Source organism: Pinus tabuliformis, chromosome 6 (genome assembly GCF_031772625.1).
Source record: "Pinus tabuliformis cultivar Carrire ecotype Pingquan chromosome 6, CPIR1, whole genome shotgun sequence".
Classification (NCBI taxonomy): domain Eukaryota; kingdom Viridiplantae; phylum Streptophyta; class Pinopsida; order Pinales; family Pinaceae; genus Pinus; species Pinus tabuliformis.
In genome coordinates, this window is record NC_142292.1 from 1,577,016,294 (window position 1) to 1,577,038,099 (window position 21,806).

Genomic DNA, 21,806 nt, shown 5'->3' on the forward strand with positions numbered 1-21,806 from the left:
TCAAAATGTTAAATATATTAATATGGAATTTTATTATAATATTTTAGCAAGACTTGTTATTGTATTTGAAGCATTTTTCTTGGAGGTTACCCCTTGAAAAGACATGTGAACATAGTTTTATACTTTGTATTATCAAAGAGATATTTCTTAAGGTTTATCTCTATTTTCACTTATTTTTTTAGTTCTACAATTATACGTAAAATAAATTAAATTTTGTGTATTAGATAAACTACAAGTGGTGTTAGAACTCTTTTCTAAGCACAAAGTGAAAGAAATTTTGGACACAAACAGAGAGAATTTTTTTGTTGTTTATTTTCATTGTAAAAATAGGTGAACAACACTTGTGAATTTTTAAAATTAGGATATCTAACCCAACATCTATATTCCTTTTAAAAAAATACCTAGAAAAGATATATCCAAAAGGGAGTCTGAGAAATGGAAATATGATTAATTGAAAATTATCACTTTTTTAGTCTTTTTTCTAAATGGTCATGGATTTTGCAAATTAGACATCTTGAGATTGAGTGCACAGATTTAAACCAAACCAATGATGAGAGATTAAAAGAAGTAGTTCCATTTCATAATTTAGGTTATAATAGCCAAAATGAGAAGGATAGCACAAGTTGTGACAATTTTACATTATTGACCTAGAACCCCACCTTGTACAAGTAAATGATATTCTTGTGATTTTAAGATATCTTTTTCATAGATTAAGGAGTTCCTAAATTTTTGAATATTTTTAGAGATATGTTCAAATTCCTTTCAATAAGATGAATTATTTATATTATGCATAAGAACAATGTTCTCTAGAATGGAAAGTTTCTAAAATTCAAGTGTGCTATTTTCACTTCAACTAGATTTAGGTTTAGAGCCTAGTCATTTAGGTTGCTAATACATTAAAACTTCCATTTTTCTAAATATTTTTTAATAAATATACTTTTCACATTATTTTTATATAAACTACACAAATCCATTATGAACGAAATGAAATGAAGCTACAAAAACATATTAGATACTATTATGTAGATTCTAGATATATGATAATAATAACGTTTATTAATTTAATATATTTTTGTTTAGATATACATTATATATACACTTTTTAGTGTTACTATAGAATTGTTTGATAATGTTAAGAACATTGTAGGTTGCATCAATTGGAACAGAGGATATAATGACTTTCATAATTTACATATATATATATATATATACATTTTGAAAAAATACCCTTGCATTAGAATAATATGTGATATACTATTTTAGAAAAAAGTACAATATGTTATTTACAATTTTACATAAATAATAATTATATTGATAATAATATTTTCATGCTAATATATTCAATGTGTACATTAACATAAAAAATAACATAGTAGTAATCTTGAATAATATGTGATATACTATTTTAGAAAAAAGTACAATATGTTATTTACAATTTTACATAAATAATAATTATATTGATAATAATATTTTCATGCTAATATATTGAATGTGTACATTAACATAAAAAAATAACATAGTAGTAATCTTTTTTTTTTATCTATTAGACTAACCTAAGTATCCACGGGGCATAATAGTAATCTTTTTTTTAATCTATTAGACTAACCTAAGTACCCACGGGGCATTTGAACCGGTGACCTATCCCAAGGAGTGCCTTAACAAGTCACCTGTTCACCGTCAATCGAAAGCCCCATAAGCTAACATAGTAGTAATCTTAATAAAAATAATGGTTGGAAATTGAGTAATTTACATTCATAAATTAATTATTATCAATAATTTACATCCATAAATTTAATACTAATTTCAATTTAATATTAATTTATTAATTATTATTTTTATAATTAAAATTACTTTCCATATTTTAAATATATCTCGACTATATAAAATTGTTAAAGATTAATTCCACAACATACAATTACTTACATTGATATACAAATCCTTTCATTAAAAACAACTATAACATATCTTTTATTCCCATAAATATTGCATTTAAAAATATTTTAATATTATAAAAACTAAATTATATTAATTAATCATAAATTTTCAAATATAATATCAATTATCACAATCTCTTTAATACAATTTAATTTTACTCCCTCGCATAGTTTAATTATCGTATTTTTTGTAATTACTACCCCAATAGAAAATTTTATATTCAATATTTTTCCAGTCTAGGAAATTTTTATGTCCTGCATTTCCTCTCAAAGGACAAAATTCTTTGCTTTTTTCTTTATTTTATAGTTTTCAGTACCTTGTAATTTTCCTGTAAAGATTCCCTCTTTGTATAGCTTAGTCGTTGTTCGGTTGCGTACCACCTCTGATTTTGATTAAATTGTAATCTCAAGAACATTAATCTTCTCAAATGTTGATCTGGTAGGGGAGTTGTACTATAGAAAATTCTATGGTATACTTATTAGTTCAATCCCCTTTAAATATTTTGTGTTTAAACTTTTATTTTATATTCTATTCTCATTAAGTCATTATGAATTGAAAAATTCTATCCGAAAATAAAGAAGTTTAGCAGTAATAATGCCTTATGTGCTTTACACTTAAGCTGTCATGCCCCTACACCTGTGGTAGTCTTCCAACCGTTTATAGCGAGGTGTGGCACCACCGAACACTTTCTTTTCACCAATACTTATGTTCGTGGACTATGCCTAATTCACTTTCTCCAACTTAATTTGTGTTTCGCAGCCAAGTATTATTATGTTTATCCTTTATACCAATGAACACCCATACTCATTCATTATCAACAGAAATTATAACAAGAACACAATTGCACAGTATAAAGGGAGGGGCAACTCCCTGCAATATGAGTCTGCCCGAATATCAATATATTATATAATCTTCACTTTTATAATGTACAAGCTAAATCTTGGGAAACCCCAAATTTACACTTAGTCAATTTTCACAACTTCGGCAAACTCGGTTGCCCAGCTCGTCGGCACCTCCACGCAGTCGCCGCACGACTCACCAACCCGTCGTTCACCTCGTCGCACGTCTTCACCGGTTCGCTCTTCGTTTGGTCGCAAACACCCAAACCGTGTACACCTGCCCACACGCAGTCCCACTTGCCAACTCTTGACAAATGCCCAAATCGTGTGAACAGTACGTAGTACCGCCTGCCCAACTCTACGACCTCCGGTTTCAACCTTCGTCTCATGATCGTGTTGTTTTCCCAACTTGGACACGCCTCCAAGTCGCCACACACGGTCGCCTCAACCCGAGACACGCTTTCGTTCACAACCCAACACACCAACAAGTCTCCGTGTACACTTGCACGATGGGCGGGCACTCACCTGAGTCGCCAAGACACTCACGCCAAGTCGTCGCACAATGCGGGCGCTACACATCCGTGCACGCCCTCACCCAACCACCGAGCGCTCCTACCTGCACCTTCACCCACAACCGCGCTTCACCGTGCATGATCGCCCAAGAACAGACGCAGCCTTAAACCTGCGCCTTTTCCCCCTTAGACTTACGCATTACAGATCTGCGCCACTCCTTGTGAGCGAAGATGTATGAGCGTTGAGTTGGTTGTTGAATGAGCCAACGCAATCACAAGTATATACCAAGCGTAGGGGCTAAGTCCGGCACCCAGCCGACTTGCCCAATGCTTGTGCACACCCCTACTTCCATCGCAAAAGCCCCCTCATCCATAAGTCGGCCTCCGCACATGCTATGCTCCATATAAACATGGTCTCCTCCTCACAAGTGCGCATAAGTCATCGCACACTTGGAGAAGTCGCACTTCCCATCATTGTAAGTCGCGCTCGTCTTGCGCGCACGCTCGCTCGCTTCGCACCCAACCGTCACACAACTCTGAAGGCCTTACATCCTTCTCCACCTGAAATCGTTGTCATCCTCGAAAACATACCATCCTGGTAGCCATCCACCAATATCATCAATATCCATGATGTCAACTCCTCCACATACTGTAAACATCTCTGCAATATATGTAGAGCCACTACCTCCATCATGTCTCGCCTTGGCAACCGTCTGTCACCAAGATCATCATACCAAGGTATACACCTCATCGGTATGTTACACATCAGAGATCATCTCAATCCATGATCATCGATCACCCTGTCACAATCTTCACATGCTGCTCCCCATCATGGGAGGCTGGCCCCTCCATTTAGGCTACATGCTCAATGCAACATCTCGTGTCGACCTCATCATGTGTCATCATGTGAACTGCTGCCATGATACTCCAACACAATGCTAACACATCTCTGTACATGTCGGCTCCCATGTCTGAACTAGTTGGGTAGCTAATCCAACTGTCACGTTCAAACCATGAGAATTCACATTCTCATGTCACCATCAGTTGTTTCTCAAGACATCCTGCCACATCCTCAACTCGATCAAGAATCCATTTCCTTACAAGTGTAAGCCATGCTCAGGTCCATGAAGTAGTCCTCATCTCATCTACTACATGTTGTCCATGATGTTTGGTGTCAATGTGCTACATGAAATCAGCCACATCTATCCCAACATCATCATCCATGTGTGTATCTCCTCCATATGAAGAGATCATCTCATCAATCTCCAACTCTCGGTATGCCACATCTAGGTCCATGAAGCAACCTCCATCATATCCGCAATGCGCCATCCCTCAAGTCTTCCATGGAAACAAGTATCTACTTGTCTCATCTATCCATGTGCTGCCCATGATCATAGATCAATCAGTTCCCATGTCAAAAGGTAGTTGAGTCTCGGTTCAACCCATGCCCAAGTGTTGCCACCAAGGCATCATCATCATCGTGACTCCATCACGCCAAAGTGTCTCATATCGATCCTCCACATCAAGTCACTCTTCCAAGCCACACCCATACTTGTACTCGGAAGTATGCACCCCATTCTACATCAAAGTCTCTGACCTCAGTTCCTCAATGCATCAGATCCTCCCAGTCCACCATATATGAAGTCCCCAAAAGTCACAACAATCTCATGTCATCATGAGCTCCATGAGTCATCTCCAATCAACATCTCAGCAAGCATACAAGTCTCAGCCCAAAGGTCTTTGCAAGATGCCTTAGCTCTCCATGTAGTAGGAATGCTCCATAGTTTGCTCACAACTCCATCCACGTCCATGGCCTTATTGTACATAAGTGCACAACCTCTCCATCGGCTCATAAATAATAAGTCTCCATGTCACATCGGCAAATCCACCTGCACAACATCCCTGCCTTGGCACTCCTCATTGGATGCCCATAAGTGACACCTCTACAAGTGCTCTCGCATAATGTCCCTGCATGAGACTGCCATGCTCCATGTATCCAACCTGATGTCCATGACTTAGCTGTTCATGTAGTCCAACCAAGTAGACCCATTACAACAATCGGTCATCCTCATCCAAGTCTGCAATATTTAGTCTACTAAACTCGGTCACCCAACCATATCATCATCATCACGAGTCCCTTCCATCATAGCTCCCCCCACTGAAGGTTCAACCAAGACTTTCTCTTGGTCTCGGCCATGAGAAATCCACCCAAGCATCATCATACCTCAAGTGTGTGCCCTTCAATCTGTCCATGAGTCATGTCGGGCACTTAGCCAAAGTGGCTAAAACATGACCCACTCCTCCACAACGATCATCATGTTGCTCCCTTGTCACGGGCCTTTGTACCTTCTGCCATAAGGTCACAAACAACCCCAACAAGTCCTGCAACAATCAACAATCCTTGCCTTTCATCATCATCATGAGGTTCCTTCAAATGAGTATCCTCATTCATCCATGTCTGCAAACTGTACGATCCTGGTCCAACTTGATCAATCTCACGTTCATCCTCCATCGTTGTCACATCTGCAACATCTTCAATCATCATGGCTTCCTCTTCCTTGATAGCACAATCTGCAACTTCACCTTGCTCCATTGTCCAACTAAGTTGAAGAAGTTCATCTTCAACATTCTTTTCCAAGACTTCAAGTTCCTCTCGAATCCGGGGATTCTCTTCTTTCAACCTCTTCAACCTGTATAAGGCAAGCAAGAGCTTCCCTTCGCATTCTTCCAAACCTGCCATGTCTTGTCGTTCAGCTTGGCCCAAGCACTAAGCTTCACCTCTGCCAAACCCGTTTCACCATTCACCAAGTTCCCTGCAACCATGAACCAGCCCTTGTTCCACTTGTATGTGAAACTAGCTTCCTTCACCTACAAGTACCTGCTTCCACTGTCATCAACTGTCAAGTTTCCAAGTGTACCCACACCTGGACTTCGTCACGTACCAGCTCTGATACCAACTGTCACGCCCCTACACCTATGGTAGTCTTCCAACCATTTATAGCGAGGTGCGGCACCACCGAACACTTTCTTTTCACCAACACTTATGTTCGTGGACTATGCCTAATTCACTTTCTCCTACTTAGTTTGTGTTTCGCAACCAAGTATTATTATGTTTATCCTTTATACCAATGAACACCCATACTCATTCATTATCAACAACAATTATAACAAGAACACAATTGCACAGTATAAAGGGAGGGGCAACTCCCTGCAATATGAGTCTGCCCAAATCAATATATTATATAATCTTCACTTTTACAATGTACAAGCTAAATCTTGGGAAACCCCAAATTTACACTTAGTCAATTTTCACAACTTCGGCAAACTCGGTTGCCCAGCTCGTCGGCACCTCCGCACGGTCGCCGCACGACTCACCAACCCGTCGTTCACCTTATCGCACGTCTTCGCCGGTTCGCTCTTCGTTTGGTCGCAAACGCCCAAACCGTGTACACCTGCCCACACGCAGTCCCACTTGCCAACTCTTGACAAATGCCCAAATCGTGTGAACAGCACGTAGTACCGCCTGCCCAACTCTACGACCTCCGGTTCCAACCTTCGTCTCACGATCGTGTCGTTTGCCCAACTTGGGCGCGCCTCCAAGTCGCCACACACGGGCGCCTCAACCCGAGACACGCTTCCGTTCACAACCCAACACACCAACAAGTCTCCGTGTACACTTGCACGATGGGCGGGCGCTCACCCAAGTCGCTAAGACACTCACGCCAATTCGTCGCACAATGCGGGCGCCACACATCCGTGCACGCCCTCACCCAACCACCGGGCGCTCCTGCCCACACCTTCACCCACAACCGTACTTCATCGTGCACGATCGCCCAAGAACGGGCGCAACCTTAAACCTGCGCTTTTTCCCCCTAGACTTGTGCACTGCAGATCTGCGCCACTCTTTGTGAGCGAAGATGTATGAACGTTGAGTTGGTTGTTGAATGAGCCAACGCAATCACAAGTATATACTAAGTATAGGGGCTAAGTTTGGCACCCAGCCGACTTGCCCAATGCTTGTGCACACCCTTACTTCCATCGCAAAAGCCCCCTCATCCATAAGTCAGCCTCCGCACATGCTATGCTCCATATAAACATGGTCTCCTCCTCACAAGTGCGCATAAGTCATCACACACTTGGAGAAGTCGCACTTCCCATCATTGCAGGTCGCGCTCGTCGTGCAGCCCGGTCACCTGGTGCCCAACCGTCATACAACTCCGAAGGCCTTACATAAGGTGTTCTTATGCGCGTTTTCGCTATGCAGATTCGGCCATTGAAACCTTCTGATGTTTGTCATCCTCCATTGAATTGAAATGGAATTGGAATGAGCTTTAGCTTGGCTCATTTGTGAGGAAAATTCAGCTTAGGGAAAACCAGGACTAAAAGTGTGATAGAGATATCAGAAGTTGCGAATAGTTCAGAAATTTCCGAAAATGCCACAACTTCGAAGGAAGGAGAAGTCAATATTAGAAGTATTTGGTTTGGTGATCCTGCGATTTTGTTTAAGATATGAGCTAGTCCACCCAAGTTTCGAAACTAACCAAGTCCGAGATGGAGTAGTTGATAGAGATATTACAGTGGTTTCTGAAGATGGGTTGGGCGCATGATCAGTCTTTGCCTTTGGATATCAGTGTTTTTTTTAAACTGCTATAAGCAAATTTGGGAACCGTGATTAGACTGTGTTTTTCCGACAATTAGACCGTGGATTATTTCACAGACCATATACTGGTCGATATAGAATGTTTACAAGTACATCTCTTGATGCCAACAAAACATGTACGAACATATACAAAGCATCTCATGACTTGTAAACTCAAACTCCCACAATTATCACCATCTATAATCTTTGAACTCTCAAGTTTGGACGTGTTTCTTGATACGACGCAGTGAGATATAGACCTACACCAACGACCATTATCAAATCGAGTTAGTAAGTTGAGGTTGTCAGTCATAACCTCTATGCCATTGAGAGCATAGAGGTCAAAACAAAAAAGATCTGAAAGAGCAGGTTAGTATGTTTTTGGTATACAATTATTTGCCTAGAGGTAACTTGAAATTCCTTCCAGAGAGATCAAAATGAAGAGTTGAGTGGGGCATTATTCACAAAATTGCTTTATACATTACTTGAGCTCTTACTTATTCCATGAGGATCGTGTTCCACGTCTGTTGCATCAAGATAACAAACCTACCAATATTCTTCTTGATAACAATTTCAATGCCTATCTGTTCGACTTTGGCCTTCCTAGGCTTCTAGGAACTTCTAAAACTCATGCAACAACTGATCTAGCAGGCAAATTTGGTTATGTTGCATGCGATGTGTAGAACCTCTATTTTACAGCTATTTGTCTACCATTTTCCTCCACTTTTCCTTATCTTTCCTTCACTTTTGCCTCATTTTCACCATAAAACCTCTCAGATCATTACATTCAGTGTCAATAAGCATGATCAAGCAAGTTTTACTAATGGATGACTATTTGTTTAGTTTTTGACTTACTTGCAGGAATCCCGCAGCTATCTGATGATCCCGCAGCTATCTGAAGATCCTGCAGCCTTTTTGTTAAATACTATGATCCACGTGTCGGTTTGCTAGATGGGCCACATGGGCACTCAGGTATCAGTGTGCTCGAGGTTCTTGTCCCTTTGTTCCAGCCATCCACGTCACTTTCACCCATGGTCAAAGCTGGTTTAGCCACGGTCAACTCAAGGTGGTTTAAACGGTGTTTGAGAGCTGTTTGGTCACGGCACCTTAAATGGTGATCTGTCTATGATCTACGGGTGGCAGAGGACGCAATCCAACAGGGGATTTATTATCCATGTCGACAAGAACCACTGAACTCGTCCACGCAACCGTGATGTGTCCAAGGACCATTAATACGCATATTGTTTTATTGTTTTTCTGTTAACTAGTTGTACGCGTAGGATAACTTAGAAGCTCCTATAAATTGATTCGTCTGCGTACGCTCAAAGAACTTTTGATTAGTTGTATTTTGCTGCACTCGTGTTGAATTTAGAAGCGTTTGTGAACTCTGTTTTCTAGTGCTATTCCAGCACTCTGTTTTGTAAACTTTTTGCAAATGGAGAAATCAATATAGCACTGTTTTGAAGTTTCCAGATCTTTGAGTTCTCTTGTGGCTGAATGAACAGAGGGCCCCTGCTCATCTCAGCCTTTGTAAAGTATTTCATGTGCAGCATTTCATTATTTTCTCATTTGTTTCCTTAAGCATGTATAGTTTTATTTACTTGTTTTCCTTTATTTTCAGCTGATCAGTGTTATTTCTTTGCAGGTTTCTTTTAGCCCGGGATTTATTTTTATATGTGTTGTGTTTGCTTTACAGCTAATGGTATTTGAAGTTGACAATTCAAGTGCTGCCTTTGTCTTTATAGTTAGTTTTTAATCTTATTTCTCAAAAAGCTGTTAACATACATGAATGATCTTCATCATAAACTACTATCTTTTAAGATCAAAATATCACTAACTTGCAGCTTGTTTGGGTGCTTTTTGGACTGTTCTTAAGCTACTTTCTTTCCGTACTTTACACAGTACATGTGCTTTGAAGTATTGAGTTAGAAAGAGTAAATCATTACCACTAGTCTTTAAAGTAGAAGTTTTTGATTTTAAAGTGCTTCCTAGACTATTCCCTCACTACTTTCTAATCATGCTTTCCATAGTACATATGGCTGAAGTAGAGAATTAGAAATAGCAAATTATTATCATTAGTCTTTCAAGCATATTTTTCTCACTTTTATAATTCCACTTAAGCTACTTTCTTTCCGTGCTTTACACAGTACATGTGCTTTGAGGCATCGAGATAGAGAGAGATAATCTTTATTCTTGGGTTTTAAAAGTGATTTTCTTTTTCTTTTATTAGCAGCAACTTGAACGGTGTCTAGTGCCATTGGTAGTGGTCATTTGCTTTCAAGTTTATTTCAAGTCATTTCAATTTCATTTATTCATTCCAAGCATTTCCTTTCAAGCAAATAGTTAGAGATCACTCAACACACACTTCCACTCATTTAGAATTCACTCTACACACACACCATCACTCACTTGTTTATAAATTCTCATTCCATCTAGGAACATAATTAAACCGCAACAACACCCCCAACGATAAGAAAAACTCTAAGAGGATACTTAAGTACATATAGTACACCTTCACTTCATCAGCTTACGAGCCCCGGGTTGACAATAAATACTAGCAATTTAGATAACACTAAATTGACTAAACATTTTGGCGCCGTTGCCGGGGAAGTGAAATTAAGTAGCCATATTCTTAGAAGAAAAAAAAAAAAAAAAAAAAAACAACAACTTCAAGAAAAGAAGTTAATAACCTATCTAAGTATGCTCTCCTCTTGCACTTTGAAGTGATCTGGAGGATCAGAAAGGAAAAGTTATTAATCTAATAGTTTCTTAAGTATGCTCTCTTCTTGCACCTAGAGTGAACTGGAAGATCAGAAAAAGAACTATTTAACTTGACTTGAGGATAAAATAAAAATGACATGCATAGAGCTAGAGATTCTAGGGGAAGGTTTTTAGCTAGAGCTCGAAGTTCAATTTTTACAAGTCCATCTGCTTCAAGAGATAGACAAGAGATACCTCCCTTATCTCCAACCGAAACTCCTAGTCCTGAAATTCAAGAACCAAGAGTTGACTCTCCTATACCTTCTATTGAGTTTGAACTAGGAAGAGACTCTTCTCTTTCTCCTACCAGACAACCAATTGTAATTGAGGAAATAGACTCACCTGAAGAGGAAGGAGAAATCTCTTCTCATTCACCCTTTGTAGAAGAACCAGAAGATTTTGAAATTCCTAGGAGAATCATCATGGCAGAAGAAGAAGGAGGAGGTAGAGGTAGAGGAGGAGGAGGAAATAACAATAACAATGGAGGAGGTAGAGGTCCCATTGGAGGAAATAGAGATGGGGATAACACATTTGGGTTTCCCATTGTTGATGAGGACTCCCGAGCCACCATGAAAAACATATCACCATCTGTTCTCCCAAATTTTCATGGATTAAGAACTGAGGACCCTGAAACATTCTTGTTTGAATTTGAAGTTGTGTGTCGAACTTATGACTATCTGGATGATACTCAGAAACTCAAACTGTTCCCATCAACGTTAAAGGATCAAGCTTTGAAATGGTTCATGGGGTTACTTACTCAGTCCATTAGGACCTGGGATGAAATGAAACAAACCTTTTTGGATAGGTATTTGGACTATTGTATGCCTACTAATCATAAGGATGAGGTTTTTAAAATGATGCAAAAAGAAGATGAGAGCTTAGAAGATTTACTTGAGAGATTTCAATATAATTTAAAAAGAGCAAAAATGAGCACCTTGGATGAAGAGACCTTAAAAGCCCTCTTATTAAAAGCCATTAGGGATGAGTGGATAGATATCTTAAACATGATGGGGAAAGGGGATATTTCTCAACTTCCTCTCAGTGATATAGCAGAACTATGTACCCATCTCTCAAGAGGCAAATCAAAAACTCAAAAAGGGCCTAGAGATCCTTCTCTCCTTAGGGCAAATAAATCTGCAACAGGATCAGTGAGTAGGGCTGAAATCGGTAATATGCTAGATGAATTTAAAACTGACATCTTAGGGAGTCTCAGTGAACAAATTGATACCCTTAAGATTCAGAATAAACAAAAGGCAGAAGCCGAGGCTATGACCATTTTTTGCCCGAAGTGTAGAAAGAAGCATGCTTTAAGGGAATGTCCCTTGGAAGCACAAGTTGTGGAAACCTATGTAATTTGCTCAGAAACCCATGAGACCAAGGAATGTCCTTCAATCCCTGGCCTCAAAGCAGTCTTTCAAGAAGATCCAAGTACACTTGAATCTCTTTGTTTTGTTGCAAGGAAACCTTGGCAGGGGCAGCAAAATCAAGGGTTTAACAACTCTATGAATTTCCAGCCCCCACCAAATTGGAATCCTTGGCAACAACCTTGGTCACAACCACAAAATCCTTTCCAAGCATGGTTGCAAAGCATGCAAATGCAAAATCCTTATGGGAGATTTGCCCAATTCTATCAATATCCTCAATCCTTTCAGAATCAGCAAGCTCCCCAACTTCCAAATCAAGGTCAACAATTGTCATTACCATTCCCTCAACAACAACCTCCTCCACAAAATCAAAATTCTCAACTCTTGTTACAATCTCAGCAGAGGCCAAATCAACTTCCCTCTCAACCTCAACCAAACCCCAATAATAGGAATCCTCAAAATGCTTATGTGATGGAAGGTCAACCACTTATGGAAGGTCAACCATTCCCTACCTATATGGTTGTCCCTCTCAATGAGGTCCAACTCAGATCAGGTAGAATCTTAGACCAACCTTCTACAAGTACTCAACAACCAAGCATTTCTGAGGAAGAATCTCTCAAAGCCAATAAAGGTTCTGAAGTATCCCTTCAAAACCCAAGCATTAAAGAAAAAGAAAAAGAATCAACTCCCTTAGTAGAGCAACCTACATCTTCAGCTATTCCTCCTTTTCCTGAAAGATTGCAAATTGATAAAGGAGTGGAGAAGCAGATTTGGTTGCCTGACTATAGCTTTCTAGATGAATTAAAAAATGTCTGTATCAAGATCCCCCTGTTAACAGCCATTAAGGAGATTCCCATTCTAGCAAAGACAATAAAGGAGATGAGTTTGAAAAAAACAATAAAAAGAACCAGAGACACAAAAAGGATACATCTAGTTGGAAAAATTGCAGACATTATGATGGGTAAAATTACCATGCAAAAATATGTAGATCCCGGTAGCCCTATTGTTAAAACTCATATTAATGGGGTTGAAATCCCAAATACTTTGATTGACTTAGGAGCCGCTATCAACATTATGAGTAGACAGACCATGGATCAGTTAAAACTTCCTAATCTTCTCTTTACACCTACTTTGCTGCAACTTGCAGACAGATCAATCATTAAACCTGATGGTGTATTGGAAGACATTCCAGTCTCACTAGACTCTTGGGAGTATCCAGTTGATTTTATGATTTTAACTCCCAAGAACAATCTAGGAGGACATCCTGTTATTTTAGGAAGACCTTGGCTGGCCACAGCTGATGCTTTCATAAGTTGTAGGTCGGGAGACATGTATATATCAAATGGTAATTCTACCAAGAAATTCAACTTGTATCCTCCCGCAAAGGCAATAACAGAAATAGGAGAAGATGAGTGGATTAATGATGAGGAAACTCTTCAACCTGTTCTAACCATCTCTGAAATCAGTGAGGACAGTCAAATTCTAAATACATTAGAAAATTTTGAGGCACCTTTAGAATATGACTCTTCACAATTCCAGTTAGATGCAGATATTGAATATCTCTCCTCTAGACAAATGTCTCTCTTCTCAATGGAAGAGTTTGGTAGTTCTACAGTTGAAATCTTTCCAGGAAAAACATTAAACATTAACAAAAACTTGGAAAGACTACAACAAGAAGAATTAACTAAACTGTTGCAAAAACATTCCACTGCCTTTGCATGGGAATATACCGACATGAAAGGAATCGACCCTAAGACTTGTATTCATCATATTTACATTGAAGAAAACAACAGACCTATTAGGCAGCCACAAAGACGGATGAATCCAAATCTTAGGGAAATTGTGAAAGAAGAACTTCAGAAATTGCTCAAGGTAAACTTCATTTACCCCATTTCAGATAGCCAATGGGTTTCTCCCTTGGTTATAGTGCCCAAAAAGAATGGTAAATGGAGAGTTTGCATTGACTATCGAGAATTGAACAAGGCAACCTTAAAGGATCATTTTCCTCTACCTTTTATTGATCAGGTATTAGACACTTTAGCAGGTAAAAAGTATTTCTCATTCTTGGATGGTTTTAGTGGTTACAATCAGATTCAGGTAGCACCTGAAGATCAAGACAAAACCACCTTTACTTGTCCTTGGGGGACTTTTGCCTATCGAGTACTCCCTTTTGGTTTATGCAATGCACCAGCCACATTTCAAAGGGCTGTACTAGGAATTTTCTCAGATCTGATTCATGATTGTGTAGAGGTTTACATGGACGATTTCACAGTCTATGGTAATACATTTGAAGAAGCTTTGGCAAATTTGGAAAAAGTACTGGTAAGATGTAAGGAAACAAATCTTTCTTTAAGTCATGAAAAGTGTTTTATGATGTTTACTGAAGGGATTGTTTTAGGACATCATATTTCAGGAGATGGAATCAAAGTTGATAGATCTAAAGTAGAAGTCATCTCTAAGTTACCTGTTCCAAATTGCCAAAGAGATGTTAGAAGTTTTCTTGGGTTTACTGGTTATTACAGAAGATTTATTGAAAACTTCACGAAGATAGCATCCCCTCTTTTCAAATTACTTACCAAAGATTGTGAATTTAAGTGGGATCCTGAATGTCAATCTGCCTTTGAAGCTTTAAAGTCTAGAATATCTGAAGCACCCATTTTAAGGGGTCCAAATTGGAAACTCCCTTTCCACATTTCTACTGATGCTTCAGATACAGCTTTAGGATCTGTTTTGGGACAAAAGGATTTGATCCCTTATGCCATTTATTACACGAGTAAGAATTTGACTCCTACTGAGTTAAATTATACTGTTACTGAAAAGGAGTTTCTAGCCGTTGTTCATGCTATAAACAAGTTTAGACACTATATAACCGGCTATGAAACCTTTGTCCACACTGATCACTCTGCCATTAGATACCTCATGAACAAACCAGTCACTAATGGTAGAGTTACAAGATGGCTTTTGCTTTTACAAGAATTCAACATAACTGTGTTAGATCGACCAGGTAAGCAGAACACAGTAGCTGACTTCTTGTCCAGAATCCAAAACACTAATGAGGACTCTCCGGTAGAGGACAAATTTCCAGATGAGTATTTGTTTGCAGTAACTACCAAAACCCCTTGGTATGCTGATATTGCTAATTATTTAGTTACTGGAAAATTACCTTTACATTTATTTCCTAATGAGAAAAGGAAAATCATTCAGGATAGTTCACTTTATTCTTGGATTTCTAATGAATTGTTCAGAACAGGGCCAGATTTGATGATCAGAAGATGTGTACGAGAGGATGAGATGCCTGACATCCTTAAAGCATGTCATGACGAACCTTGTGGCGGACATTTTTCTGATAAGAGGACTGCCTATAAAATCCTTTCATCAGGATATTATTGGCCTTCTCTCTTTAAGGATGCAAAGCAATATGTTAAAAGGTGTGACAGTTGTCAGAGAACTGGGAGACCAACTCTTTCAAATGAAATGCCACTACAGCCACAGGTATGCATCGAACCTTTCGAGAAATGGGCTCTAGATTTTGTTGGACCAATTAATCCGCCATCCAAGCAAAATAGATATATACTGGTTTGTACTGATTATGTTACCAAGTGGGTAGAAGCTATAGCATTAACTTCTGCTACTGAAAATTCAGTTGTTCAATTTCTTTTCAAGGATATTTTCACTCGTTTTGGTGTCCCAAGAGAAATTGTAACAGATCAGGGAAGCCAGTTTACATCAAGGATGGTGGAAAAGCTGATGGAGGAATATAAGATTAAGCATAGAACATCTACTCCATACCATCCGCAAGCGAATGGTCAAGTAGAATCTACAAATAAAGTTCTTGAAAGCATCATCACAAAGACTGTTCATCTTCATAGAAGAGATTGGGCAGAAAGGCTTCCTGAAGCCTTATGGGCCTATAGAACTACATGGAGGAACACTACAGGACATTCTCCCTATGAACTTGTTTATGGGAAGGAAGTCCTGTTCCCCATTGAGTTCCAAATCAAGACCTTCAAGACAGCAGTTCAATTGGGGATGAGCTTAACAGAAGCCCAGAAGCACAGAATGGACCAGTTAAATGAACTAGATGAAATGAGACAAGATGCAATTCTAAGAACCGATCTAGTTCAGCACCAAAGAAGCAAATGGCATGATCGACATATCAAAGAAAAGAAGTTTCAAAAGGGTGATTGGGCACTCTTGTTTGATTCAAAATTTAAAGACTTCAAAGGAAAATTTCAAACTCATTGGCTTGGGCCATATGAGATTGATGAAGTCTTTAACAATGGAGCAGTTAGAGTGAAGACTATTGATGAACTTCAAACTCCCTTTATTGTGAATGGCCACCGGTTAAAAGTCTATCACAAGCCACTCTCAAGAGAGGAGTTTGTTAAGTTATTCCAAGGCGATTTTGAAATGAGGTTGGTGGAGAAGAATTCTTCTCCTCCATCAGCCTAATCTCTGTTTCTTTCAATTTCAATTTCAATTTCAATAAAAAAAAAAAAAAAAAAAAAAAAAAAAAAAGAGAAAAAAAAAATGAATAAATGTATGAACCTGAAAACCAATCTCTGATTGGCAGTCTCATGCAGAAAACATAAGGTGAAAATCAGGGTCACCTGACACCTCATGTTTTCCAAAAAATCTCTCTCTTTCTTTCATTTCCATTTTCATTTATTTCATCTCACCATTTTCTTTCATCTTACCATCTTCACTTCACCTCACTGCTTTTCACTCATTCATTCATTCATTCATTCATTCATTCCATTTCACTTCATTAATAAAGTTTTTTTAGGCAACTAAAGTATTTTATGCAGCTAGAAGACTTCATTACAGTTTCTGCAGCCATTTGACAATCCTGCAGCCGATTAGCTTTCCTGCAGCCTTCTGTACCTGCACAAGAAACACAGTTTGTCTGAAGAAAATATTTACAGTTCAAAATCATCAAAGACAAGGAGAAAAGATCATGTGCTAGCAATAAAGTTAACAAAAGGTTAGTAAATCATCAGAAGCCAAATCAAATGCGATCCGAGGTATGTTCAAAACTCTAAACCTATGGTTGTTTCATTATGCGAACTTTCTGGGTTATGTTTTGTTGGCCACTAAACGTAATGATTACCCACTTTCTTTTTCCCATGCGACTACAAATCTCCGAATCCTCCACGTCTACCAGCTCATAATAACCACGATTTTTGAAATTACATATGGCTGTTTCGGTCATTAAGGTCCTATACCCTAATGACGTAACCTACCGCATTACGTCTCTCAGCTCTCGTTCCGCAGCCATGTGTCACTCCACATCCGAAATTGGAGAATGTAGCAGTTCCGTTCGTCATTTCAAAACCCTCTATGTTCATAACACCCTATTCCTCGCCATTATCTCCCTTGTTTCGTTTTCACTCACTACGATTACCTCCATAAACCATCCTCTGTTTTCCCTCTGTCGTATAGCCGTAAACCTGTAATACAGTCGTATTACGACTGTTAGTCACTGTTTTTACCGTGTCCACGCTAATTCCACCGCTTAACTCTAAATTCAAGCCGTGAATTCCCGGTGTCTGAGACTGTTTATGCACCGTATACCCTCTGTTCCACAGAGTCTGAACAGAGACCGAGAAGTTACTGTGTGAAGCTACGGAGTTACTGTGTAAGGTCACCATCAAATTTGTGTTTAAACAAAGCTGAAGAGTCGATGGGAAAGCTTCTGAGGGCTGAACCGGAAGGTTCGAAATTCTTGGAGGCATATCCACAGGTTGAGGAGGCACTACAAAAAGCCAATTGGTTACAATGTATCAGAAAGTTTAAGGGCTACCATAAGGAAGTAACCAAAGCCTTTGCAAGATCGTTTACGGATAAGGACAGCCAGGCAAAGGTGGGAGATTTAACAGTTACAGTCAGCGAAGGAAGCATAGCAAGGGCTACCTCTCTTCCACAAACCGGTGAACGTTGGTTCAAAAACCGGGCAGTCCAGGATCAACAATGGAAGCGGATTTTGAAAAACCCAGGTATGGACACAAGTGTTTTTACCAAAGGCATCCCAATTTCCCATGTTAAAGAAGAATGGAAAATTCTATTGTTATTAGTACAAAAGTTTTTCACCTGTGAAGGGAGATTTGGAGTGTTGTATGTCTATCATGGTAAAATTATGCTGCAGTTTCAAGGAGAACATGATATAAACCTTCCTTATTTCCTATTTCAAAGCCTTAGGAAAATGTGTTCCATGGCTCAACGAAATCCACGAAATGTAGAAGCTTACCTCTGTCACCATGGTCTTGTAAAGTTATTGATAGAAGAACAGTTAAAAGAAAAACAAGACACATGGGAAAAATTCCTTGTAAGGAATCATTTTGCAGAGCCTGGAGAGTCTTCTATACCTAGAAAGAGCAGAAGGAAGAGAAGGGAAAGTATCTCTGAGACTGATGTCTTAGAAGGACAAACTGTAGAAGAAATAGAAGTCCATCATCCTGAACCTGAGATTGAACCCACTGAAGACAATGCTCAAGAGGTCATCTCGGAAACCCTCGCTGAACTTGCTAAGGAAGCTGCCAAAAAGAAAAGAGAAGACAAAAAGAAACAAAAACAAGATAAAGGGAAATCCATAATCCGAGAAACTGACCAGACCCCAGAGCATTCTAGTGGTGAAGAAAGAGATAACCAGCCTTTAGCACAGAGGATAACTAAACTCCATGAGAAAACTGCCCTCTCTGAGAAAGTAAAAGCTCAAAAACCGAAGGAAAAGGCACAAAAAGAAACACATAGTGCTGCCACTGTAAGAAGGAGTAGTAGATTGCAGAATAAAAGGAAAGCCACGAGGACACTCTTCGTTGATCTTAGCACACCTGAGAAGGGTGCTACACAAGCAGACCTTGAGGATAGTCCATCATCACGTGAGGCAGCTACTCCTCCAAGAGAAGACAGTCCATTTCAGCCGGAGTTTGAAACTGAAATTGAACATGAATATAGTCCAAGGAAGTCACCAATTGTTGACCCAATTCAACAAGAGGTGTACAACTATTATGAGACATTAGAGCAAAACACTGCTGGCCCAAGTAATGTCATACCTCATGAGCAGCAAATAGATTTACTTAGACAAGAAATCTATGAACTGGAAGTGTTGAACCGTCACATTAAACAGAGAAATGAAGAAATGAAGCAGCAAGCTGATATTGCCAAGGCAATCCAAGATAATACCTATCTTCACATGAGCATGTGGCAGAAGAAACATAACAGACTCAAGAAGAGATGCAGAAGACTGAACAGAGCCTTAATTAATTTGAAATTCAGATGCATGTTCAAGAGGCCAAAGGTTAATGTTTCTACACAAAGGAAGAGAAGGAGGTTGGATGTCCTAGCTGAGGCATCCCAGCAGATGGACTGAATTGTGTTTTCATTGCATGAGGACATGCAATACCCTCGGAGTGGGGGTATGTAGAACCTCTATTTTACACCTATTTGTCTACCATTTTCCTCCACTTTTCCTTATCTTTCCTTCACTTTTGCCTCATTTTCACCATAAAACCTCTCAGATCATTACATTCAGTGTCAATAAGCATGATCAAGCAAGTTTTGCTAATGGATGACTATTTGTTTAGTTTTTGACTTACTTGCAGGAATCCCGCAGCTATCTGATGATCCCGCAGCTATCTGAAGATCCTGCAGCCTTTTTGTTAAATACTATGATCCACGTGTCGGTTTGCTAGATGGGCCACATGGGCACTCAGGTATCAGTGTGCTCGAGGTTCCTGTCCCTTTGTTCCAACCATCCACGTCACTTTCACCCATGGTCAAAGCTGGTTTAGCCACGGTCAACTCAAGGTGGTTTAAACGGTGTTTGAGAGCTGTTTGGTCACGGCACCTTAAATGGTGATCTGTCTATGATCTACGGGTGGCAGAGGACGCAATCCAACAGGGGATTTATTATCCATGTCGACAAGAACCACTGAACTCGTCCACGCAACCGTGATGTGTCCAAGGACCATTAATACGCATACTGTTTTATTGTTTTTCTGTTAACTAGTTGTACGCGTAGGATAACTTAGAAGCTCCTATAAATTGATGCGTCTGCGTACGCTCAAAGAACTTTTGATTAGTTGTATTTTGCTGCACTCGTGTTGAATTTAGAAGCGTTTGTGAACTCTGTTTTCTAGTGCTATTCCAGCACTCTGTTTTGTAAACTTTTTGCAAATGGAGAAATCAATATAGCACTGTTTTGAAGTTTCCAGATCTTTGAGTTCTCTTGTGGCTGAATGAACAGAGGGCCCCTGCTCATCTCAGCCTTTGTAAAGTATTTCATGTGCAGCATTTCATTATTTTCTCATTTGTTTCCTTAAGCATGTATAGTTTTATTTACTTGTTTTCCTTTATTTTCAGCTGATCAGTGTTATTTCTTTGCAGGTTTCTTTTAGCCCAGGATTTATTTTTATATGTGTTGTGTTTGCTTTACAGCTAATGGTATTTGAAGTTGACAATTCAAGTGCTGCCTTTGTCTTTATAGTTAGTTTTTAATCTTATTTCTCAAAAAGCTGTTAACATACATGAATGATCTTCATCATAAACTACTATCTTTTAAGATCAAAATATCACTAACTTGCAGCTTGTTTGGGTGCTTTTTGGACTGTTCTTAAGCTACTTTCTTTCCGTACTTTACACAGTACATGTGCTTTGAAGTATTGAGTTAGAATGAGTAAATCATTACCACTAGTCTTTAAAGTAGAAGTTTTTGATTTTAAAGTGCTTCCTAGACTATTCCCTCACTACTTTCTAATCATGCTTTCCATAGTACATATGGCTGAAGTAGAGAATTAGAAATAGCAAATTATTATCATTAGTCTTTCAAGCATATTTTTCTCACTTTTATAATTCCACTTAAGCTACTTTCTTTCCGTGCTTTACACAGTACATGTGCTTTGAGGCATCGAGATAGAGAGAGATAATCTTTATTCTTGGGTTTTAAAAGTGATTTTCTTTTTCTTTTATTAGCAGCAACTTGAACGGTGTCTAGTGCCATTGGTAGTGGTCATTTGCTTTCAAGTTTATTTCAAGTCATTTCAATTTCATTTATTCATTCCAAGCATTTCCTTTCAAGCAAATAGTTAGAGATCACTCAACACACACTTCCACTCATTTAGAATTCACTCTACACACACACCATCACTCACTTGTTTATAAATTCTCATTCCATCTAGGAACATAATTAAACCGCAACAACACCCCCAACGATAAGAAAAACTCTAAGAGGATACTTAAGTACATATAGTACACCTTCACTTCATCAGCTTACGAGCCCCGGGTTGACAATAAATACTAGCAATTTAGATAACACTAAATTGACTAAACACGATGACATGCAGTGTTTCACATAAGGTAGATGTTTATAGCTATGCAGTTGTGCTTTTAGGGTTACTTTCTGATAAAAAAGCTCCTGATCCTTCATTTTCTAGCTATGGTAATGAATTCAACATTGTTGTTTGGGCATGTATGTTGCTTCGACAAGGACGGGCCTAACTTGCAGGCCTATGGGATGTAGGTCCTCATGATGATTTAATTGGGATCCTGCACATTGTTTTCATGTGTACTGTGGATTCGCTTTCAATTAGGCATCAACGAAGCAAGTTGTGTAGAGACTGAAACGATCACAACCTCCTCAGCTGCACTAACCAATCAATGTTTTTTGTAATATTAAGTCAAGGTTGCAATTCCACTGCCTTGTCCTTTACTGTTTTGTGTCAAAGATCCGAATGTAAATTGGATCTTAGGAGATGGACAA

General features: G+C 38.9%; 2 pseudogenes across 1 annotated transcript in view; both read left to right on the forward strand.

Moving 5' to 3' along the window:
• The window catches only part of LOC149264825 (transcription factor MYB3 pseudogene), a 199,597-nt pseudogene that overhangs the window by 3,554 nt on the left and 174,237 nt on the right, over positions 1-21,806 (forward strand). The gene's annotated exons all lie outside the window — the stretch shown is intronic.
• Positions 8,301-21,696, forward strand: LOC149264827 (putative LRR receptor-like serine/threonine-protein kinase RPK1 pseudogene; annotated as a pseudogene).